The sequence below is a fragment of the Rhyacophila brunnea genome, unplaced genomic scaffold (genome assembly GCF_057557595.1).
Source record: "Rhyacophila brunnea isolate RB1 unplaced genomic scaffold, BYU_Rbru_1.0 scaffold_8, whole genome shotgun sequence".
Classification (NCBI taxonomy): domain Eukaryota; kingdom Metazoa; phylum Arthropoda; class Insecta; order Trichoptera; family Rhyacophilidae; genus Rhyacophila; species Rhyacophila brunnea.
The window spans coordinates 40552624-40579194 of NW_028233350.1; the positions used below are offsets into that span (position 1 = coordinate 40552624).

Sequence of the window (26571 nt, forward strand, 5' to 3'; positions counted from 1 at the left end):
GGTGGTTTTCCGCGAAGCAGACGATGCAGACGATTCGTAGAAAAGTGCCGACATCTTAGTTTTTTTAAACAATAATGCAAGCATTCAAATTCTTAGTAACCTACTATACCTATTTCCTATTTTTGTATTGTAATACCTTATGGTGGTTTATCGGACAGGAAAAATGTTCACAGGGAGGCCTACAAACCTGTCAGGGCCTCAGACCTCCACGCACCTAAAACATCGTTGTTATATTACACATATTACACACTTACGTTATCACAGACATTTCGTGGATATGTTCCAATTATCAGTAGATGATGACGGTACAAGTCAGTTTACTGGAAGCCAGGCAGGAACGGCGACCATTTTCATAGCTGATTTCGGCAAAATTTATGAATTCAGGAATGATTACCTAACCTAACCTAACATAAATTAACAAATAATCCAGTAGGTATATCGTATTTAAAAAAAAATGTTTGCCGCCGGCAACACTAAACAGACAGGAACCGATGGTGACTAATAAAATAGGTCGGTAAGTACCCAACAATAAATTAATTCGCATTCGATTTGAGACTACAAATGAAGAGGGGTGACATTCTAAGTCTGCCAATGGAATTCATGAAGACATGTTTTCTGGTTTTCCTGGCTTCCGTTACTAGGTTTCGAAATCTGACAGTCGCGCTGGAGGCGGTGTAAATAAATACTGGATTGTACAACCAGGCAACACAGAATTAATGGAACTGAAATACCTAATGAGTGTGGAGTAACAGGCAACCGATCTCGAGTGTGGAAGAATATGGGATAAACTTAAACTCGTGTCAAGAATACGATTTACCTTCGTTGTGACAACTGCTCTCTGGTTTATGCACTGACGCTCATTCAATAATGGTGTATGTGAAGGTTGTAATATACACTATTGCACGTCTTATAATGTGTGTTTCATTTTCGCAAGATACTCACACATTCAAAACCCTGCGCCAAAATGTAGTGTATTGGAGTATCCTATCCTTTAACCTATCGGAATATCAGTTCTGTGATGATGACGATAGACAGACGTTTACTGGAAGCGAAGCGGGATCAGCGGCAATTTTCATAGCCGATTTCGGCAAAATTCATGAATTCAAGAATGATAACCTAACTTAGCAAATAATTCAGTATATCGGCTAGAAAATTTGTTTGCCACTGGATTCCACTAAACAGACAAGAACTGATGATGACTAGTAAAATAGGTCATTCAATGTGAGGTTACAAATGAAGAGGGATGGCGTTTTGCCGAGGGACGTCAATGCCAATGGGATTCATAAAAACATGTTTTCTGGTTTTCCTGTTTTCCCGTACTAGGTATTTTGACAGTCGCTCTGGAGGCGGTATAAATCCATCAGTGGCGTAGGGTGGAGGTAGGCTGTTAAGATTCGCCTTAAATAGTGCACGCTCATTGAAATAAGACTACAATTTGCAGACAGAGTTGGTTAGTTTTTAAAATTCAATTTAGCCCTGCGAAACCAAGCCATATTTGATAATAGACAAAAAATACTCGTCTATCTACAAAATATCTAAAATAATGTAATTAAATCATACATAACTTTGGATATTTTATTGATTTAGAATAATATTATAGTTTAGTTTACACAGGGCGTAATGAATTTAAAAAAACTGAACCAACCTTAGACTATAGATACATCTAGACGCCACCCGTTGCATTGATAAATGAAACCGCGTGCCTTGCGTTTGGTTTGTGAGCGAGCGAACGCATTCGTCTACAAATGTTCGAGACCATAGACCATTTCGCTAGTGCTCGCCCAAAGTGCTCGCACTAGACGCTCAGAATTAAAATATAATTTTCTTTTTTTTTACGTTATATAGTATTTTTAAGCGGTCAAAATGCAACCATTAGATAAAGATATCCATAATTTAAGTTATTTTAAAGAAACACTAGGTCACTGATATTAAAATATATAATAAAATACAAATAAATTATCACGAACATGTATCAACTTACTTATGAAACGTAATACCATCTTCTTGCTTATCAGTACGGCTACCATATTTTAAGACAACACACAGAACCATCTTTTCTACTTAATTAACCAAAAATATTTACCACTGACTTTATGTTTAACACAAAAAATATCAATTTTAGCAACACGAGCTCGCAAGTTATCGACGCTATGTGAAGCGTTTCGCCCCGATTTGATGGCGATACTATTGGAAACTGGCTTGTAGCTAGTAGACCTTTTATCTTACTCTAGCGCGTGTCGCAGAGATTGTAAGGGTGCCGAATACTTTCTCACTCGCACTCATGCATCGTTTTTGTTCAGGCCTTGGAACCAACAATATGTGTAATATGTATTCTTAATCCAACGAAAACAAATAAGTATAAATGAAAAAGTGTGCACAATTTTGTATTATCGCCCAAAATATACCAAAACTATTGTGGTTTAGTTTATGCAGGGTCTAAAAAATATCCAACACCATCTGTAAATTATTGTAGTCTCAGTTCAATAAAAACAAACACGCATGACTAACAAAGTGTAATGTACACTTAACAGCCTACCTCCACCCTTCGCTACTGAAATCCATACGGGATTGTAGAACCAACGATGCATGAAGAGCAATCGGGGCAGTGTTGATTAACGCGGTACCTATCTACAACTTCTGAATGGTTTTGGTGGAGTCGTAATTTCAACAACAACGTAAATGAACGACTTCCTGTCGGAACTTCTTTGCCGCGCTTCTTAAAATGGCGTAGTGATGAGAAAAGTTTGGCGCCGCGCTGATTGAAACAAAATGGCCTCTTAATGGTCTATTTCTATGATGAATTTATTAAACGTGTGAGCAAAGCAAACGCGCCGAAGGTGATGCGATAGAAAAGCAGAAAACGGCCACCCACGCCGGCCAGAAGTCCTCATCCAATATTATAAATGGATACATACTTTATTGCGTATTAATTATTTAGCTTGACAATTTATTCGGAGCACGTAATAATGGCTGCCGCTCGCAAGCCGTATCTGTAAATGAGAAATCTAACTATTATAATCGTTCTGTCATAGCTACTATGTCGGTTCGACCATAAACTATGATATATAAAATATGTACCTACCTATATTATACGACATATTACTATATTGTGTACAGGGCCCGAAATGGACCGGAACGCACCGGAGCGTCGTTCTGGTTCATAAAATCCTCAAAATTATTGCTCCGTCTTGTGAAAATATTAATTTGACAGTCTGAGCGAGATATGTTATTATAATAAAAAAAATCCGACACACTAATTTTTTTTATTAAAAATTAGATAACAATGTTAATATTTTCGTAAAATTATCGAGCGCTCCAGTTCGTAAAATTTTCCATTTCGAGCGCTGATTGTGTAAGATTAAAAGTAAAACTACCTATTGTCAACTTGCTATTAAAACCTCGTAAGTCTGTTTGATAAGAATGTTGAGAGGAAGGAAAAAACGTAATAAAAACAATATTTTGAACATCTCTCATCTGCCAACACTGGTTGTGAAATGCGAGGTTTTAATTCCATGTTTGAAACTACGAGAAATTTAAAAAAAAACTCGTCGATAGACGGACAGCATACTATATTCTAGTCTAGAGAACCGGGGTTTTGATATGATTTATATATTTTTTTTGTTTAAATTTAGTCGAACAAACTTAATGTTTCCATAGTATCGAACTTACGAGGTCTTAATAGTAAGGCGACGCTATCCATAATTATATATTTAAAATAAAATCTTGTAGGTACTTATGTATTATTTTGAACTTGGTCTTTAGTTGAAATACTTCTTCTTCGACATTTAGTTGGTGCATATGGACACCACACGGCGCCTCTAAGAATCTCTGTCGCTCGCCAGTCTTCTTGCAACTTATCAGGCATGCCCCTCACATCCTGAAGCGGGCCTCCTATCCATGGCCCCCACATTCTGAAGTAGGACACCAGGCCAGGATCTTTGGCTGGCCACTCTTCCTATCGCTAAGGATAATGGCAGCACAGTAGGCGCTACAGTAGCGTTTTCTAAATGATGTACGCGGTAAAACTAATGTGTACCTATATTAAGTTTTTTTTGTATTTTTTTTGTGATTTTACCGAGGATTTGACTGCGACTCGCTGTCATATCGCCTCTTCTCTTCTAGAAGGGGATTCGTCGATCAGGTCCTCACTCCTATTCTGTTAAATAACTGTACAATGTTGCCTAGCTCTTCCGTCTTACCCACCGCCAGGACACCCTTCAATTCGTCGACATTCTCATGGATATCCGCAATTCGCAGCTATACACTGTGAAGTTCATAGTTAGGGCATTGTAGTGCCATATGTACAATGTCCTCTAAAACATGACATTCATCGCAGAGTTGCGATTCGCTTCTTCCCATGAGGACATCAAATCTTTTGCCCATTGTGTGCCCTGTTCTTAGCCTCAGTATTAACTTAAGTTCATTCCTCGTCAAAGGAGACTACAAACCAGGGCACCTCTCGTGGTGATGGTAGAATAGACTTACTCCATTTCCCCTTTTCTAATGATGCCCTATGGTGAAAATCTATCCACATACTTTGGCCCATTTTCTTTGAGTATTGATACACAAGTAAAATTGTATCGTACAACCGCATAGTTTAAATAAAAATATTAATGTAAATAAAATATTAAAATATTAAATTAATAAAATATTAATATTAATGTAGCGATGCAGGCGACTTTTTTTTTATTAATAAAGCAAATTTGTGATGTCTCACTTATTTGGTCGACTCGCCTCGCCGGGCCCCCATGTTAGAGACTTGTCAACCCCTCACCACCTTGTGGGGGCCATGCCAGTAGTGTTCCCTAATTGGTATTCCGTGGAACCCCAGGATTCCGCATTTTCGGTATTTAAAATAAATCCACTTGAATTATTCTGTCGTCGGCACCCTGCATCATATTACGAAGTTAAGTAACATGCAACCCTTTGCCATTTTTGATAAATAAACATTTTTATTAGTCAGAAAACACACTAAAAATAATTATAAAATAAAATTCTACACGTCAATTATTATTTAATATTTTAAATCATGATACTACATTAAATTCCATCGTAGTCACATATTTTGAAATGTTAAAACTAGTAAAGTAAAATAGCGCCGCATGTGACTTTTTTTATGTTAGAGAAAATGTATGGTGTGTGCTTATCTCACTTAACTGTTCGACCCGCCACGCCCGGGTCCTAGGCTAGAACCCTGTCAGCTAGACCATGTTACCAGGTTATGCCAGTAACTAAACCCCCGTAACTCTAAAGAATTCACAATTCACTCTGTTTATGGTATTTAGCAGCCTTACAGAACGCCAGAAACCCGTTGCAGGTGCGCACACAAGAGAAGAGGGGAGGATTTGGGTTCGGACGTCCCATACAGGGATTTGATTTAGGGAGGAAACCTGTATGCTTCCAGTATCATATGGGGCGGTGCGGATTGTCGGCAGCCTTCTAGTAATCCACAAATCACCAGGCCAACTGTTAAAAGACAAAGGTACAGCTAAAATATAGTTGAATCTAAATAAATTATTAATATATCATGATTTGTTTTTAAAATATGTAAGTATGTAGGTACTTATATACATTTTCCAAAATTTGGCGCCCTACCCACAAGTCTACTCGATGTGTTTTGTAAATTCAAATTCCATCAAGACCCTGAGTTGCTGTTAATTTGTTATGTATGTTTAATAATCTTGGCGCGATGTTACATAGTAAGTATGTAATTGTTATTACATACATCAATGTATTATTAAATGTATGCATTTTTTAAAATTTACTTTGCTTCATACGTGGTATCAGTGCCGTGCGCAGGATTTCCGGCTGAAGGATACAACAAATAATAAAAGAGTGCCCGGAAAAGTTTCATCGGTGATACTATTTCAGCGATTCGTTCAATGGAAATCGAAATGAAACAAAAATTGAAACCAAGGTGCTTGCTATGGCAAGAACCGCGAGCTGAGTTCTCTCTGACACATTTGTAGCATTGGTGAGTCGGTCAGTCTGTCTTATACATTGCACATTGGGGGACCATGACTCACTAGCTCTTTGCTACGGTTCGAATGAGGCGGGAGCGTCGATTGAACATATTGGTATACATATTTTTCACAAAATCTGGGACTAGGGTTGACGTAGTGTTTGTGTTCTTATAACAAGTACCCACGAAATACAAAATGGCATGATCGGATTCGTATCAAATATATTATAATAACTATAACTATAATATATAACTTACGCATTCGAACATTAAATACTATACAAAAATGATAACCCAGAAAAACTGACTCTGAGGAAAAAGACATTTTAATATTTAAGAATATCAGTATTGTGTTAACAACTTACTTCAGTATTTTACTGAACACAAAGTATTATATTTTTCCTTTTCATAATACATATTTCACAAAAATGGGCAACATGCGCGAAAATAAATAGGTATACGATCATACGCGAAAAAAATAGTTAATATATATATATACAAAAATATATTTCTGTAAACATGTCGGGCTTTTATATCTATAGCAATGATACTCAACCTTTTTTTTCTTCGGGCCAAATACATATATTTGTAAAGTAACGCGGGCCGCATCACTACCGGTGTGACGAAAAAAATTATGAAACCCCCCTTCTTTACAAAACATTTTTGAGATTTTAAAAATTATGCGTGTTTTTTAAATTAATCGTTTGCTGTTGTGCACTATCTGTGCGTCAAAGTCTAAACGAATCTCAAGATACTCGTATACGAAATTCCTGATAATAAATGTGTTTCGGGCCGCACATAAAAGCTTAAAGGGCCGCAGGTTGAGTATCGCTGATCTATAGCCTCAGGTTTTGACATATTGTGCGTATGTGTTGTATGCGCGAAATGTACCGAATTGGTTGACGCCTTTGTTAGATTGTGTTTATGTTATAGCGCGTTACGTACCTACTAGTGGAATTGCTACGCGCCGTTTGGTTGACCAAGTCATCAATCAATAATTTATAATATATACCTACAGACAGATGTCGTTGGTAAATTATATTTTTTTTTTAAGAAGGTTGGCTTTAAATAATAATATCTTCATAAAATGACGGCAGGGATACATAATAATGGATTTAGATGGTGAAATTTGACGGATCGATTCTTTTTTGTTCCTATCATATTATTATTTCAAGGTAAAGTGATCTAGAAATTCATTGATGGTTTCGTAAACAATGGCGTCTGGAAATACGCCAAGGGATGATGTTCACCCTTTGACCCCTCACTGAGCACGACACTGCTCGGTATCGACTCTGCTATGCTGGTGCTGAGTACATTATTAAAGTGTGTTTTCCATCAAGAGAGTGTCTGGGAATTTTCCCGAATGAGATGCTATATTCGTATTATCAAACATTAAGAAAGTGATGTTTATAATCTTATTTTCTTTGATATGAGTTTAAAATACATTTTAAATTTAATATAAACTATTGAAAAACATATCACAGATACCCAGGTCAGGGTACACTGTAACAGCAGTGGCGAGGAGTGGAGGTAGGCTGTTAAGATTCGACATAAATAGTGCACACTAAACTCTTGTCAGTCATACTTATTTGGGTTCATGTCGGTTCACACTTTACAGGTAGCCAGCGGAAAACAAATTTTGAAAATAGCCGATATACTTGATTATTTTTGTTAGGTTAGGTTAGGTTTTCATTCTTGAATTCATGAATTTTGCCAAAATCTGATATGAAAATTGGCTTGGTTCCCGCTTGGCTTCCTGTAAACCGTATTGTAAATTTGTAACCTTATTTGTTTTCGTTGAACTAAGAATACAATAATTTGGAGATGATGCTGGTTAGTTTTTAATATTCAATTAAACCCCGTCTAAACCAAACCATAATAGTTTAGAGCAGTGGTTATCACGTGAAATTTATCTGTGGCCGCACAATTGACATTGAAAGTTCTATGGAAACGTCTGGTGGCCGTACCTAATTTCACTTTTACTGTGATTGAAAAAGTTAAAGCTAAATTTTTCTTTACTAAAAAATGGATCAATTTATTTATAGACAAGTTCATTTAATAAAAGACATTTAAACATTTTAGTACATATTTATTTACTTATTTAAAAATAATGCAAATGGAAATTCTTCAATCCTCCTTTTTTCCAATGCGAGCCGCATGGCCGCTTCTAATATGTTTACATCACTGTCAACTGGCTTCGATATTCGTTTTTTATGAAGTGCATTACACTGATTGATCTTTCACAGTATACAGTAGTGGGAAAAATCGACAATATTAATAAAGCAATTGTTGCAAATTCTTTGAAATGACTTGATTCATGGTCAACGTCACAAAACAAATATCAACAAAAATTTTCAACCGTGGTCATGTCTCATTTCCAATAAAGCATATATAACGTTAGCCCAGTTAATTAAATTAAATACTGAAAATGATGTTGGTGGCCGCAGAAAAATCCTCTGGTGGCCGCACATGAGAACCACTGGTTTAGTTAGAGGTATGCTATGGGCGATCCGACAAAAATAGTGCACACTTTTTCGGTCTATTAAAAACTAATAAACACTATCTACAGATTGTAGTTTTAATTCAATGAAAAAAAATACGTTTGACTGGCAAAGTTTAGTAAGTTGGATCTTAACACCCCACATCCACCCTTCGCTACTGCTATATAGGTATTATATTATAGTATTCGTTCTGATGTAATACACAATATGTAGTTAGCTTGCCACTGTGATACGATTGCTAACAGTTTATATTATTATAAGTTCTGGTAGTCACTGATACAGTAATGATTAAGTGGAGTCTCCTGTCGGTACGTCGGCACTGGCATCTGGTGGGCATCCTCCATCCAACGGAAGTCAGCAATCGCAGGAGAAATTGACATCATGCTTCAAGAATCAGCCATCACACAACATTCTAAACACAATGTAACCATTACGTTGGTAGTTGTATCAATAATCATCGTAACAAACAGTGTTGCCAACTGTATGTGTATGAAATATGCCAGACAAGATAAAAAAAATAAGCTAGTAATAATAAAAATAATAAATCATTTTTACGGGCATTAAAAAAGAATAAAATGGAACAGTTTCATTCTAAACTACAGTGGGTGATTTTAAGGACGGAAAGAAACACGTCCACCAAATACACTTTCAAAGATGTAGGTATATAATATAAGAAATTTCTCATTTAACTTGCTGTCTCTAAGCAACACTTAACATGCCCACTCGTTCGATTAAGGTTGAAAGTTTGTTCTGTGAAAACTAAATAGAAATTATTTAAACAAAAAATCATCAATATGTGAGAAATTTAATTTTTTTTTAGATTTTGGTATATTTCAGAACTCTGATTAATTTATGATGAAAAAATAATTTTAAACTAGTTTGAACTATTTAAAGGTCCCCCTTTAAATTTTCTGATGAATCGATTGCGTCATTTGATTCAAAGAAAATTGCTGCTGCTTAAGAGCATACTTCAGTGAAACGGCAAATAATTTGTCAACTATAGGTGCGACGAAATTTCGGACTCGCTGGCAATTGGAGAGCGAAAGTAGAGCTGTGAACACGACAATTTGTTTTGTGATGGCGTCGGGGGAATTAATTCTTAAATCGTGTAAATATGACTAAAAAACTTTAACTCATTTACTTGAAAAAGAAAACATGTCAATGAATATATCATTATTATTACTAATAGAACAATAAACATAACATTAAATGCACGCATGTTGAATTTTTATGACAAATTATGTTTTGTTCTGCACGCGTCGTTTGCACGATCTTCGCGTCGCGTAGTCACGATCGTTTTAGACCGTGCCCCGGCTGAAGTATAAGCCTTAAGAAAACATAGAATGCCGTCCACAGACATATGTTGTTACAAATAGCCCGTTTAGCCCTATAGTAATGTAAATCTGGTAGTAGGAATTTTTACCGATGTCGGTTTTAGGTGCCGAGGCTCTGGCGAGTATGAAGACCCTCTTGCGAATATTTTGTCTGAGCGATAGATCGCACAAATATTTATCTCTCAATATTTAAACATACTGATAGATTGTTTTTACATTGACCCCATACATTATTATTATTAATTCACATACAAATAAGTATTTTAAATTATTAAAATCAACATTATGACATAAAGCAGGTTGTATTCCACCATTTTGACTCTAAGACCTACTTTGATAATCTAAATTCCCGCTATTACTCTCATTCTAAACTACTCAACAATGTTCATTTAAAATATTTATAGATAGGCGCGAATCACAATCAAACGGAATTGCACCACAGGCGACTTTTAAAAAAAAATTTTGGAACGTACAACACTACGCTTTCCTGCGGTAGCAGCATGAATAGTCACTTTGATCTTTCGATAGTAGTAGTCAGTGGCGTGCGGTGTATATATGCTGTAGTGTAGATGGTAGCATCCCCAGACATAATTGACTAAGTACCTAAGTATGTAATAAATTATGTACTTAGGTTTTATTGTAAAATTGTACAGTAATTCTTTTTAAACTATACTTTATCTAAAATTACCTACTATAGTAGTATGTATTTTTTTTTAGAATATATCGCAGAGCTACGAACCAGTGACAACTCCATCGGCCGCTCGCCAATTAAATAAGTTACAGAACCTGACGTAGATAATAATTATAGATATACATACCTATATGATTTTCTACAGCAAGAGTCACCGCACGCCACTAGTGGTAGTGGGTAATAAGATGTGAAGTTGGGGCTCTTAACCTACACTTTGAGATAATAAAGAGCATACAAATTATTGCGAATGAACAAAACATAATTTTAAAAACCTTTGGAAGCTTTTGTAAGAAAACTTTTGAAAGCTCAAAAAAGCTGTTGACTCTCGACGGAACATTTTTATGTTGCGGGAAACCGTTCAAAAGCTCTGCTAATTAGATAATATATAAAATATAAATATAGTATGTATTGGTATTTACAGCCAATAATCTGTTGTGTATATTAGGGAGTGGTAAATTATTATTACATAATATACATATTATGATTGACGGGGTGGTAGGTGGTATGTATGACTAGATTGCTGGCAGAACCAAACTGTGCATTTGGGCGCCTGAATAGTATCTTCAAAAGTCACCTCCCACTGTGTCTTAAGCGTAAAGCGTTCAACCTATGTGTGCTACCAGTAGAGTTGGGTATTTCCCGAGAAAATCTCAATCTCGAGATTCGGGATTTCCCGAAATGATGAAATTTTTAATTCTCGAGATTCGGGATTTCAAGAAAATAATTCTCGAGAATTCTCGAGATATCGGGAAATTTAAAAAAAAATGTAAAAATCCTAAAATCAGTGTAAAAACAGACAAATTCCAAAAAAATATGATTTTTTTATTTATGTAAGAAGACAAACAAAATGGAATTAGGAAAACAAAAATAATTCAAAACATTACTTATTAAAATAGAATTTCAAAAAACAAAGACTGTCAATCGCTGTGTCTGACAATCGCATACGCTTTTTAGACACAAAATCCCATGATGTTGCAAAAATTGCACTCATTTTGAGTCGACGTTGGCTTAATTGTGTTGCAATGTCCCGATTTTGAACGTTTTGTGTTTGAAACATGGATACTGAATGTAAGAAAAATAAAAAATGCGAGTTGCGTAATGTGGCATGGAAAGATGCATGTTGGGCACAACGCGATAAAATCAAGGTCAGACAAGAGTACGAATACGCAAGGACATATTAAACTACCTATGTGAAGAGCACCAACATAAGACATCGTAATTTTTTTAAAGCAATATACCTACCTGGTTGGTTAACTAACTGTTCAATAAGTTATCATTGAACAGACCCAGTGGCTCGTTTAGTGACGTAGAGACTTTACGCGCTAGCCGATTTTGTGACCCCCCCTAATTAAAAAAAAAATGAACAATCAATTTTTATTTTCCAAATAAATCGACGTAGTTGATTGATTTATCATTTTTATTTAGAACTAGCTGAAGTACCCGGCTTCGCACAGGGTCGCTTCGTGGTTATATTTATCTTAGATATTTAAAAAATATTAAGAGGTAATTTTTTTTTTAATATTAAAATATCTGTGTTATACAATATGGCAATATGAAAATAATTCTAATAGGAGTATAGGTCAAACAAAAGACCACTAAATTAAAATCGAATCCAAAGTATGCAAACCAAGGCCTGAACAAAAACGATGCATGAGTGCGAGTGAGAAAGTATTCGGCACCCTTATAATCTCTGCGACACGCGCTAGAGTAAGATAAAAGGTCTACATATGTTTTCGTTAGTTTATAAAAGTATCGCCAACAAATCGTGGAGAATTGCTTCACGTAGCATCGTAGCTCGTGTTGCTAAATTGCTGTTTTTTGTGTTAGACATAAAGTCAATGGTAAATATTTTTTGTTAATTAAGTAGGAAAGATGGTTCTGTGTGTTGTATTAAAATATGGTAGCCATACTGATAAGCAAGAATATGGTATTACGTTTCATAGGTAAGTTGATACATGTTCATGATAATTTATTTGTATATTATTATATATATTATCAGTGACCTAGTGTTTCTTTAAAATTACTTAAATTATGGATATCTTTACCTAATGGTTGCATTTTGACCGCTTAAAAATACTATATAACGTAATGATGCAAACGTTATTAATATGTAGTAAAAAAAATCAAAATTGCATGGAACAAACAAAAAATAAACGTTGTATTTTATATAATACTAATTTAGAAACCTTCGCAGGTGTACGCACAACAACTCACAAAAGTTTCATCGCAATCGGTTGAATGTTATAGGAACGCATACGAATAGAAGAAGTAGATGATTTTCTAATCCAGAAATCTTCGTGGGCATGCGCACGACAACTCACCAAAATTTCATTGCGAATAGAAGAAGAAAGAGATGGTTATTCTAATTCAGAAACCTTTGCAGGTTTTGGCACAATTATTGACGAAAGTTTTATTGCAATCGGATGAATGAAAGAATATAAAATAAAAGAAGAAGATGGTTGTATTAATTCAGAAACCTTTGCGGGTGTTACCACAACAACTGACGAAGGTTTCATCGCAATCGGATGATTAGTGTAGGAACCATACGAATAAAAGAAGATATAATGAAGAAGAAGAAGAAGATGGTTGTACTAATTCAGAAACCTTTGCAGGTGTTGGCACAACCACTAACGAAAGTTTCATCGCAATCGAAAGAATGGTATAGGGAACATACAAATAAAAGAAGATAGAATGATGAAGAAGAAGAAGGAGATGATTGTTCTTATTCAGAAACCTTTGCGGGTGTTACCACAACAACTGACGAAGGTTTCATCGCAATCGGATGAATGGTATAGGAACCATACGAATAATGTATAAAGTATAAAGAATAATGTATAAAGTATAGGAACCATAAGATATAATGAAGAAGAAGAAGAAGATGGTTGTACTTATTCAGAAACCTTTGCGGATGTTACTACAACAACTGACGAAGGATTCATCGCAATCGGATGAATGGTATAGGAACCATAAGATATAATGAAGAAGAAGAAGAAGATGGTTGTACTAATTCAGAAACCTTTGCAGGTGTTGGCACAACCACTAACGAAAGTTTCATCGCAATCGAAAGAATGGTATAGGGAACATACAAATAAAAGAAGATAGAATGATGAAGAAGAAGAAGATAGTTGTACTTATTGAGAAACCTTTGCGGGCGTTACCACAACAACTGACGAAGGTTTCATCGCAATCGGATGAATGGTACAGGAACCATACAAATAAAAGAAGATATAATGAAGAAGAAGTAGAAGAAGATAGTTTTTCTAATTTAGAAACCTTTGCGGGTGTGTGTACAATAACTGACGAAAGTTTCGTTGCAATCGGATGAATGGTATAGGAACCATACGAATAAAAGAAAATAGAATGATGAAGAAGAAGAAGATGATGATTTTTCTAATTCAGAAACCTTTGCGGGTGTACATACAACCACTTACCAAAATTTCATCGTAATCCGATGAATGGTATAGGAACGCATACGGGACAGACAGAAAGACAGACAGACAAACAGGCATACAGACAGACAGACATTCATTTTTATATATAAGATATAGCCTATACTCTTCACGAAAGTGCAAGCAATAAGTTAACAAAGTTTTATCGCAATCGGATGAACGGTATGGCAGTGCATTCAATACGAACAAACAAACAAACAAACAAACACACAAACAAATATTGTTTTTTATATATTAGATATTTAATACAAACATGATTTAGTCGTATTAATTCAATTTATTCACATTCACATCCTGGAATCAAGTAACTATCAAAGATGTTTATAATATATTCGAAATTTATAGCTTAATTTTCCAACGCATGATCTGCCTAAAAGACGTCACTAATTTTAACATTGTTGAATGATAGTAGAGTGTTTGTTCTGTGAAATCTAAATCGGTATTATTGAAAAAAAAACCCTAAATTTATGAGAAATACACATTTTTTAGATTTTGGTATAGGTAGATACCTAATTGAATAATTTGAAGACTGGTTTGGAGGCCCCCCATTTTTTAAGAATCGGTTGTGTCAATTGCGTCAAATAAAATCGCCGCTGATCAGACCCAAATGTGTGAGGAGGCTCGTTTAGGGTGGCCCTTTTATTCTTCACACGCTGCGTCCATTAGAAAGTCGATGACTGCGCGTCGCAAAGGTCGAGATCGACGACCGACTGACGTCACGTCATAGGAAAGAAGACAAAGCACAGGTAAATAGCATAATTTCGTAATGTTCGATTGTTTTCCGCAGGCCGACGGTTGCTAGGCGACCGAGCAGCTGCGCAGCGCACCGGTGCGCGGTGCGCCGAGCACTGGGTGCGTGTCTGCTGACCTCGTCAAGGTCAACTGCACCTCCCTCCCGCCGCCCCTCGACCCACCCCCGCAAAGAGTGTTCCGTCTTAATGGTTTCCCCTGTCCTGAGGTATGAGACACACCTGTTTGCATAGCTTTTTCAATGAGAGCAGAGCTTTCGATTCAAAGATTATCATGATTTTTCCGTAACTTGGAAAGTTTAAAAAAAAAAACACTAACCATATAAACCAGGAGTCGCAAAAGTGTACACAGACTTTAAACCTTAAAAGTAAACAAAACAGCAGTGGCACAGATACAGATTTTGAGATCCAACGATAAAAACTAAAATGAAAACCATACAATCCAACTAGTAAATGTATCTCTTTTCTAGAATCACACATGTAAACTGTAACTAAAAATAATTAATATTTAAGATAGGTACGTAATAAATATTAGTGATTATTTTTGATGTTAGTTGTAGCAATTTTGGTATGCTTTGGGATTCTCGTAAAAACAAAATCTGTTGATACAAACTTCCACAATGTGGAGGCTCTAGTTAGGCTCTATGATCTAATTAGTATCGGAAATGGTAAAAAAAAATACAAAAATCAAAAAATCTATTCTGTGACCAACACTATCTTCAGGATTCGTCATGTAGTGCCGCGGCCTGAGTGTGAACGACCTTCATTGATATCAGAACTTTTTTTATGGCAGAGCAACTTGGATGCTTTCTTCGTGATATAAGAGATTTCTGTAAGAGATTGATTTTAAGAGATTGATTTTAAGTTTGTTAGTGTAGAAAATATGTGTTCAGAATGGTAGGTTGTTGCAAAAGACAGCAGCATTGTTGACTTTTTTCAAAGCTTTTGCGATTATTTTATTTTTGAAATATCCTTACAAAATGTTGTTTGCATATTTTAGGCCTTCGTTACCAGCAAAATTGACACGTTCACCCAATAACATTATTAATGGACAACGCACTCAATACAGTAGCTAGCAAGTAAATTCGCGCATAGCGACATTCACACATGTATAGGTAGGCGTCACGCAATTTCTATTATGCGATATCACGCATCGGGAATTTATAGCAATGTGACCTTTATTGTAATGGCGTTAGAACAGTGTTTCTAGTGTCAATGTTCATTAGAGCGAACCTGTTCGAACCGAACCATTCGGCAGACCGACAAAAAGCATCGCGAATTTATAGCAATATCACCTTTATTGTAATGGTGTTAGAACAGATTATGCCATTCGGCAGACCCGACAAAAAAGTGAGTGTCATTTTTTTTCCAGATGCTTCGTCCATATTAATGTCATTGCGTTCACCCCATTTGTGGTAATTTACCCCTACTATAAAAGGACACCTTTACCATTGGCTGCGATGCTTTTGATACTGTGGATTCATTTATTTATCTAGGACCCCTTGTCACAAACGCTAATAACACAAGCGACGAAATAAATCGATGCATCACCCCCGCCAACGTAAGGTCCCGTGATACGCCCGATTAAGACCGGGTGTGGCATGGGGCGGGTGTGGTTTGGTGGTGCCATTAAATTTAATGGATCACTCTCGCAAACATGTGCTATTTTGGTCTCCAAAGGCTTCTAAAGAACAAGGCACTCTTAAGATTACCTTATATAAAACTATCCTGCGCCCAGTATTAACGTATGAAATACTCGGACATCAGGATGAAAGAAATATGGATAACTTTGAAACGAGAGCTTTGAGAAGAATCTTTGAGGCTATTCAAGAAAGTTGCATTTGGAGGTCAAGGCATAATGAGGAGCTGTACACAATTTATAGGGGCGAAAAGACTGCGCTGGGTCGGCCACGTGCATAAAATGCCGGCGGATATGCCAACAAGGCGGGTTATGTACCCAACCCCTGAGGGCAAGAGAAGACCTGGACATCCGAAATTAAGATAACTGGATCGCGCCATAGGAGATTTAAGAATGCTCGGTCAAAGCAACCAAAGCAACTGGAAAGTGTTGACGCTGGATCGTCCAAGATGGAAGGAGGCCAAGACCCGCCAAGGGTTGTAGTGCCGTAAATGATGATGATAAAAGGACAAAACGTCATTTATTTATTACAATAATTAATTGTATTTTTGTTGTATTTTTGTGTAATAATTTACTAGGTAATATTTGAAATATTTGAGCTTTTATTGGTGAAAGCTCTCATATAGCGAAGACGGCTATATTATAATATTAGGTGACGCTGGCTGTTTTGTGTCGATGGGTGCGTAGGTAGGTACCTACCCACTGGCTGCGTGAGGGTGTATGAACCCAAAAAAGTCCAAAAAATTCCACCCAAACAGACCTACAGATTTTAATTCAACAATTTCTTATTCTTCTGACATTTTCTCGTAATTGGCACCATACAATCAGTGCCTAAGTACTCAAGAATTGTATAATATTAAGAACACTAACTAGGTCAAGTAAATTAATGTTTTAAAATATTAGGTAACTAGTAACTTTGGTGTCATTTTTATCGTGTTGGGTGTCGCTTCAGTAGTTAGGTACATTTAACATTAACACAGTTCACCGTGAGCTGTATTACCGTAAAATGATGGCCGTATTTGTAAAACATTCAGATAAAAAAAAACAAAACTCTGTTGTGGAGCATTGTAGACAGTAACGTTTGAATGAAATTTTATTAGATTCAAATATAATTTGATATTGATAGGTAAGACTGGATAATTATGAGCATGTCCGATCCTGGTAAGATCATAATAGTCCTCCACAGAGTGGAGGTTTGTATTGACAGGGTGTCGTTTTTACGAGAAATGGATGTTATCCATTTGCCAAACCTATTAGGTCCATACTCTGAGTCTGACTCAAACATAAATTGTAAAACAATATGTGTACCTATTTGCCAGACCCACGACGTCATAGGCCGATGCTTAAGCCGCTCGGCCATCGTGGCATCATAATATTATATGGCCATCTATTTCCGATACAACATCTCACAGTGAACTGTGATACGGTCAACTGCGCACGTACAAATTTCCGGACAGGAAATATCGGTTTCAGGATTCGACTCCGGTTCATAGTTTAAAAAAACCCATATACTTACTTTGTTGCCTACTTATACATCCCTACCTAGTTATAATGAGGGATGTTATGCATATTTTAGAGGAAGGTTTTCTTCACCATCTTTGTTTGGTACCTATTCTGAGTGTGAATATTGTTATAATAATTAATGTATTTTTGGATACAGCGGAATACACTTCCTAATCGTGATTTATAATCAGTGGCCGTTTTAGGTATGTGGAGTCCCGACGCGCTGAGGTGATAGCCAGTTTGGAGGATCCCTTACAAAAAGATTACCTACCTATGTCACAAACATCATTGAGTGTTTAAAATACGGAAATACGTTTTTCATGCTTTCATTGATTTTATACACTGAAATTGTAAAAACACACCTTTAACATTTTACGGCAGTGACGTCCCGTGGGGTTAGGCAGGCGTTGCTTAGGGGCGGCCAATTAAGGAATGCATACTCACTACCTGTCAAGGCTTGAAAGCAATGGCGGACGATGCGAACGCTTTGTTAGAAAGTACTGACATATTAGTTTAAAGAAAACACGAGGGGGCTTGCACAGTTGTAAGTACGTCAGACCTTTACGTACCTGTTTGAGAGCATGTTTCAAATCCTGTAATCCTCAGTTGATGATGAATGTACCTATGTCATTTTTTCAAGATTTTTGTTGCAATTGTCAGTTTAAGATAGTAAAATATTGCTTGCATAAAATTTGAGATTACAATGAAAGTCTGCGTAAGGGCGGCACTTTGCCTAGGGACGTCACTGCGTTATGGTACCTACTTTCAGATGAAGCGATCGACTCAGTTGCTTCATGAAAAACGACCACTGATAATGTAGGATTGTTCAGATATTACAATTTCTCCCGATAAAAACCTACTATAATATATATTTAGATTACAATGATAATGCTTGTTCTACAATGTGTATAACGTACAGTGGCGTAGTTAACGGAAAAAATGTTTGGGATCGGGGGGTTCATTTTCAAAAAATATCCACAATGTTATATTTTTATTTTTAAGGCACCTGAACGGGGAGGCGGTTAACATAATCTAGCAGGTGCCACTGATTTCCACATTTACCCCGCCCGCGGAATACCTCACGTTTCCAGGTACATCCCCCATACCAAGAGACTCAGCACTTTAGTCTAGTCCAGTGGTCGGCAAACCGCGGCTCGCGAGCCACATGTGGCTCTTTGGCCCCTTGAGTGCGGTTCTGCCACAAATGCCGTCTGCCATATTATTTGACATGGCTACAAAGAAGACGAAAACCGTGAATTTAAAGTTGATAGGACCGAGACTTTCGCGTTTAATCAAAATTTAAATAGCTTACCGACCTGTATTATTTGTCGGGAAAAATTGGCGCATTCAAATTAAGATATACACTTAATAACTTAACTTAAAACTAAACATGCGTCATTTGACACAAAATGTCCTGTCGGCGATGCAATGAAGAAAGCAGTTGAGAAGAAGAATCAAGAAAAATAAAGTTCTGTATTTAATTAGATACTGAATACAAACTTTCACAATGTTAATATTGCAAGTTTTGTGGTTAGTAAAGAGATTTCTAAGAAAGGACATCAAGAGTAAATTGAGAAGTCGATTTATTATTGATGAGAACCTGGAATCATGCTTAAAATTAAAAACAACAACATACAAACCTGACTTCCAAAGAAATCTCAATCGTTGTACTGTTGATATTTGGCTCTATTGACTAATGAGTTTGCCGACCACTGGTCTAGTCTAATAGTATGGATTATTTTTTCAAAATGGACCTCCTTTAACCCATTTCTTGTGTGAGTAGCTGTGGACTAGGTTTTATCTTTCAATAAAATAAATGCTAAAATAGTCGATACTCAATATTTATAGACGTTTACGTAAAAAAAAACTGATTTTGATGATGGGCCGATTTTTTAGAAACGGCCTCGCATGATTTTTGCAGAGAGGCCTAATCAATAACGTCCCGTGGGGTTAGGCAGGTCATGCGTTGCTTAAGGGCGTCACATTATAAATGGCGGCAAAACGAAGGAACGAATACGATTAGTATAACTTCTGCGAGCAGTGGCGGTTATGCTTGAAGCAGATGATGAAGTCGATTCGCTAAAAAGTGTCGTAATCATAGTTTATAACACAATGGAAACATTCAAAATCCTGGTAACCTATCGTATTACTTATATTATACTATTTTTATTGTAATAGGCAAGGGCCTGCAAACCTTCCAGGGACTCAGATCTACCGTGTCCGGAATTTTGCATGCATGCAGTTCGCCGTATCACACTTCACCGTGAAATGTTGTATCGGAAATACATGGTCGTAAGTATATTAAAGACCGTCCAACCGCTTTGGGTCGTATAGTACTGAGATACAATTCATATCTAAATAAAACACGGTTCTTATCGGTTTAAAGAAAGCCAGCGGCAAAAAAAAATAGTCGATATACTGGATTATTTGTTAGGTTAGGTTAGGTTTTCATTCTTGAATTCATGAATTTTTCCGAAATCAGCTATGAAAATAGAGATGACCGTATAGCATACGGTCATCTCTTTCCGATAAGAAATCTCACGGTGAAATGTGCGACGGTGAAATGTAATAGTACAATATACATGTAACCCAGATCAAAGTGGAAATGCTCTAATCCGTAGTAGACGATGACTAGTAAAATTGGTCGGTAGGTACCCAACAAATTTGCATTCAATTTGAGATTATAAATGAAGAGGGATGACATTATTGATAAGTCTGCTGAAGGGTAGTACTTTGCCTAGGGACGTCACTGGGCCAAATATTTATATCTACGCCAATGATAATATGAATAGCTTTATTATGAGTTTGATCATACGTATATTTTGTGGTACTATTTACTATTATCTTTATCAAGTATCACCCATATTTATCAGCTTATCACTATTACATACATTATGGCATGCTGAAACATATTTACTCCGTTACTCGTGAGTAGGATGACACAGTTACTATGTAAATATTATTAGTACGATGGGTAATAAATAGGTATAAAATGTAAATATTGATAATTTTTATTTTCAGTGGTCCTATTGAATTTAAATTCAAACTGGGAACAGTAACATATCTACTTCAAAGTTTCTGTCCGAATGTCCGATGTTATGTAGCATGTTTGAGTCCACTGACCTGAACAGGTAGCGACTTCCACTGGGGGTAGGCAGGTAATGCGTTGCTCAGGGGCGGCACTTAATAAACGATGGCATAATGAAGGAACGAATACAAATATTACAACCTTTAAACCAGTGACAGATTTAATGCGGCAGTGGCGAGGGCCGAGGGGTGAAGGTAGGATGTGAATATTTGACTTAAATAGTGTACACTCAATTTCGTCAGTCATACTTATTTGTTTTCATTGAACTTGGAATACGATTTACAGTTGTGCTGGTTAGTTTTTAAAATTCAATTAAACCCTATTCTTCTTCGTCTTCATTAATTATAGTTTTCGTTGAATCTAGATCATGGGTGGCCAACCCGCGGCCTACTGGGTGTCAACTTGTGGCCCGTGGAGCAGTGAGAAAATAAAAATAATATCAAATGCTGCCGCTAGTTGTGGTAATTTCGCAAATTGAGATTCGATATTGGCTCAAGATTTTTAAAAGCACCGTGTGCTTTTTGCTGCATTTGCAACACCATTCTCCGTAGACGTGAATTTATTACCGGGAAATTTACAAATGGAATATTGTGAAATATGTTGTGATGAACAGTTAAAGGAGAAATTCCGTCAGGTTGGTTTGGAGGTGTATTACAAAACATATTTGGGCAAGGATAAATATCCTGTATTTTACAAACATGCTCTAATGATGACTTAGCTATTTGGATACACTTACACGTGTGAACAGCTTTTTAGTCGGATGAAGCATATCAAATCCCGAGTGAGAACACGAATCACTGATGTGCATTTGGAAAACTGTTTGCGTGTAGGAACAACCTCACTCATTGATATTAATGCACTTAGTTCTGCCACAAACTTCGCACTGAAATTTACTATTTTTATATTATTTTGTTTATTTTTTATTATTTAAAAAAAGTCTAATCTAATAAATATGTTTGATTCTCATTTTTGTTTTATTTTATTAATAAATATAATATACCTACCTACTTAATATATATTTCTTTTTTGTTTTGTATAAGTAATAAAAAAAATCAGTTGTGCGGCCCGGTAGGAAATCTCATTTTTAGAATCTGGCCCGGCTGCTGAAAAGGTTGGCCACCCATGATCTAGATGGTGTTGGTTAATTTTTTTATAATTCATTAATCCCAGTCTAAACCAAACCATAATACATAAAAACTGAGCTTCTATCTGTTAAATATATACGATTTAATGACAATTTTATATATTTAATAGATCGACGAATCTTTTCTGATTTATCATCTATTTTGACAAGTAACTAACCAACACTATCTGCAATTTTATAGTCTTGAAAAGCGTATGATTGACTATGTTTAATGTGCATGAATAGCCTGATTTAATTATTTAATTAGGTAGGTACCTGCGTTAACAACTTTTGATTTTTTTTATTTTTCCGTTAATATATATATATATATATATTTGGGACGGGTGGTGGCAATTTTGGGTAGGCACTCAGGCGGCAAACATCTTTGGCGCGGTCTTGGCCATACTATTATTTTATTTATAAATAAATAAATTTAAAAAAAATCGTGGTAGTTACGTACTGCAAATCACGCTGTAGATGTGAAGTAATCTTACTAATTTGTATAGTTTTGTACTATTTTTGTAGTACCAACTATGCCTACATAATAATATAATAATATCGTATCAAGCATTGAGTATGTCAGTATTTGTGGTTACTATTTTGTGCACAGGAAGATGTCATGTTATCATAATCTAGAGGCGGAAGTGTCTCCATCTTAGTATCAAGTTTGTACGCGTCACTTCCTGAGTCAGGCATAGACAAAATAATATTGATGAATAAATAATTGGACTCCTTTAACATCTCGGTGCGCAGCTGAAATCAACAATATTTTATGGGTAGGTGCATTACAATAAAATTGTAATACATTTTACCATCACCTATTTCGTATTATAATCTACTTTTGTATCGCTCGCAGGACTAGGAAGGCGGTCCAAACATATTTCAGAGGATAGTTTTATTACTTTTATTATGACATTCACTATATTTTGTATTATGACATTCGAACGCATTTCCCGCACAAATGTAGCATGGTTAAGTTGATAGCACAGGTGACCATCGTTAAGTTGGCATTTCCGATTTACTTACTCAAGCAATAGCTACCACTCGTTATATTAATAATTATTGTTATTTTACACTGAATACAATAATTATTTAAAATTAAAAAAATATATATTATATACATACCTATAATATATTATTTATAACACTGCAATAGGTCAAGAGGCCCAATGACAGTAGTGTAGTGAAACATTAGTGTATTTAGTAATATAAGTGAAACAATCACAAACACCCAGGCTTTAAGAAAAATCACAATATATATTATTATATTGTGACCCTCACCGGGATCGCAACCGGAGCCCCAGGATGAAAGGCCAACGCCTTACGCACTGCATCACGAGAACCGCATACAGTTATAAAGGATAGTTAGGCTGCTTATCTTGTAGTTGACCTAATCACTAGAAGGTTTTCTTTAAAATCATTGGATTTTTTACCTTGAGACAGTCACGGACACGTAGGAACACCGCAAAACAAAACAAAAATCTCCACCATTTATAATGTACTGCTCCTATGCAACGCATGACCTGTCTACCCTTATGGGACGTCGCTGTTTTCAAGCCACGAAAAACGGCGTCGTCCTCTGCTACAGTTCTACCATTGATCTTTCCTTGGATGACAAGTTGGTGAATGCTGTACTTTTGTCCTTTCATAATATGACCGAGGTATTATTAGTTTTCTGGTTTTGGACTTATTATCGGTCCTTTCCAATTGATTAAGAATGTCAATTCATTATAAAATATAGCTAGTTAATTTAATACAAAATATAAAATAAATAGTCTTTTTTGCTAATGCAGTACTGCTAGAGTTGGGTATTTCCCGAGAAAATCTCAATCTCGAAATTCGGGATTTCCAGAAAAGAATTCTCGATATCAGGAAATTTAAAAAAAAACTGTATAAATCCTAAAATCAGTGTAAAAACAGACAAATTCCAAAAAAATATGTTTTTTTTTTTTTAAATTTAAGTAAGTATGTAAGAAGACAAACAAAATAGAAGTAGGAAAACAAAAATAATTCAAAACATTACTTATTAAAATAGAATTTCAAAAAACAGACTCAACAGCTGCGTCTGACAATCGCGTACGCTTTTGAGACACAAAATTCCCTTATGTTGCAAAAATTGCGCTCATTTTGAGTCGACGTTGACTGTTGTGTTAAATGCCCCCCCCCCCCATCAGTCTTTGAACGTTTGGGGTTTTCTGTCCACTTATTTCATATAGAAAATCATTTTTTCAATTAATATTTGATAGTAAAGAAATCCCGAATCCCGAGAAAAGATTCTCGAGATTCAGGATGGAAAATCTTGAAAATTTCTTGAGAATTCCCGAAACCCAACTCTAAGTACTGCCATACGAGCCAAGTTTATAAAAATAAAACTCTGTATTGGGTATGAGAAGGTTTTATTTAATAGGGAAATTCGAATTACTTACGCGCTTCGTTTATATGGGACCCCCGCTTGACGGAGACTTTAATTGAATAGCTGTATTAATGTGCGCTACTATATTATAGTCGTGATGAATAGTAAAAATTGAAATATGTGGATGGTTGATTATAAATTTGAACATTGCCATAGAGACGTAGGCATTATACGTGCCACCATTCCTGCCATTGTAGTCAAGTAGCTCTAGCGGAAACGCCTTGTGCGTGCTTCCGCTTATACCCCACAGCGTTGTCGTCGTGCTGCGATGTCACAATATTTTTGACATAATCATCATTTCGTTTATTTATTATTTCGTCAAACGTGCAATATTGCGCGTACGATAAAGCGATAAATAACAACCACAATGCTTCTAATAAAACGACAAATGTATTTTAAATACCTATTTAACATAGGTATGTGCATAGCAAAGAATTTGAAGTAGGTATACGTCATAGAAGGAAAATTTCTGTTATGACATTTAGAAAACGCATGAAACACGGTTAAGTTGGTAAACTCTACAATTATTGACTTTATATATATTGAATTATTGAATAATATGTTGTCATTCCAATTTTCCTGCTCACGCTATGGCTGCCAGTTTTTTTACAGTAAGTATTTTAAAACTAAATAATTGCCTACTTATCGACACATCGTGACGGATTGTCTTTTTATACACACTGTAAATTAGCAACTATCTGGCAGCTATAGAGTGTATACGACGGAGCTACGGGATGCTGGTTTGACCTGGAACGAAGCAAGAAGACTGGCGAGGGACTGGGATTCTTGGAGGCGCCGTGTGGTGTCCATATGATCCGACTAAGGGGCTGATATGGAAGAAAGAAGTAAATTGGCAAATAAATGTCATAGCAGTAGTTTGAACTTCTCCCGAAGTCACGTGAAGCTGACTTAATCAGTGGATCAGAGGTAACTTATTGCTTCAATTTCATACATTTTAGATCCATCTTGATATAAAAAGGTTTTTACAACATATTTTTTGCATACCTAGCAACTCTATGTAAAGATTGGTTATGGGTTATGGTATGGTGACAAAATCATAAATAATAATAAATATTTAGATTTCGATAAAAGTATCTTATACCTAAGTAAGTATTTCTTTTTGTTTGTTTTACAAACGTAACATTTGAGATCTACATAATAGTGTACTATTTTTATTTCAATATAACCTATCTACATACAATGGCATGGGGGACTTTGCTAGTTTGAGTTAATGAATAGCACTGGAAAAGGAGAGCGGAAGACCAATAATTAGAATGGAGATGTCTATCTGGTTGTAGCGCCACAACAAAAGAAGAACACACAGATTTCGAATTGTGAAAATAATTATGACAGATAATAAAAATTATAGCAATGTTTGAATAAATAATCACGAATTTTCCGGAAATGGCAATATTGAAATCAGTTTTACTTCTGAATGTTGTACCCACTTGTTGTTGTCAATTATAACAAGTATATTATCTATGGTTATAAATTGTGTTCAAAATAATAATTTAATGTATTTACCTATTTTTTAAAGTTTCCAATGTCCAGGACTCTCAATGTTTGATTGAAATAGTTGCTATGTTGATATTATTTGAAATTCATGCTGATTATAATAAATAATATTAATTTTATTCAACTACGTCGCGAACCAATAGCATGACATAAATATTTTGTTATTGGCGTTGTGCGTTTCATATTATAACTATTTTTTGAATAATAAATTAACTAGATAGGTATTATAACACGTCATAATTTAATTTTATTAGTTTCTAATGACATCTAGGATACAGTATCATAACAATTTTTAAGTAATGTTACACTGGCAATAAAACAGCGACTTCTTTGATTAGAAAATACTAAAATACTCCATAGATGTCAGTATTGGAGAAACGTGTGGAATATTTGGAAAAAATAACATTGTGGTCGCAGCAGCATAATTATTTATTTAAAAAAAGTATAAAAATCAACTGTTTATAGGTAAGTAATACCTAAATATTATATTAATATAAAAACACAAAACAAAATTTACAAATTGTGCTAATAATAATTCCATCCTTTTCTCAATCTGTTACTGAGTCTATCAACAGTTTCTTTTAATTCTTGTCTATCGAACAGA

At 35.6% G+C, this 26571-nt stretch overlaps 1 long non-coding RNA gene across 1 annotated transcript in view; it reads left to right on the forward strand.

Moving 5' to 3' along the window:
- The window catches only part of LOC147064232 (uncharacterized), a 391070-nt gene that overhangs the window by 209776 nt on the left and 154723 nt on the right, over positions 1-26571 (forward strand). The window lies entirely within an intron of this gene.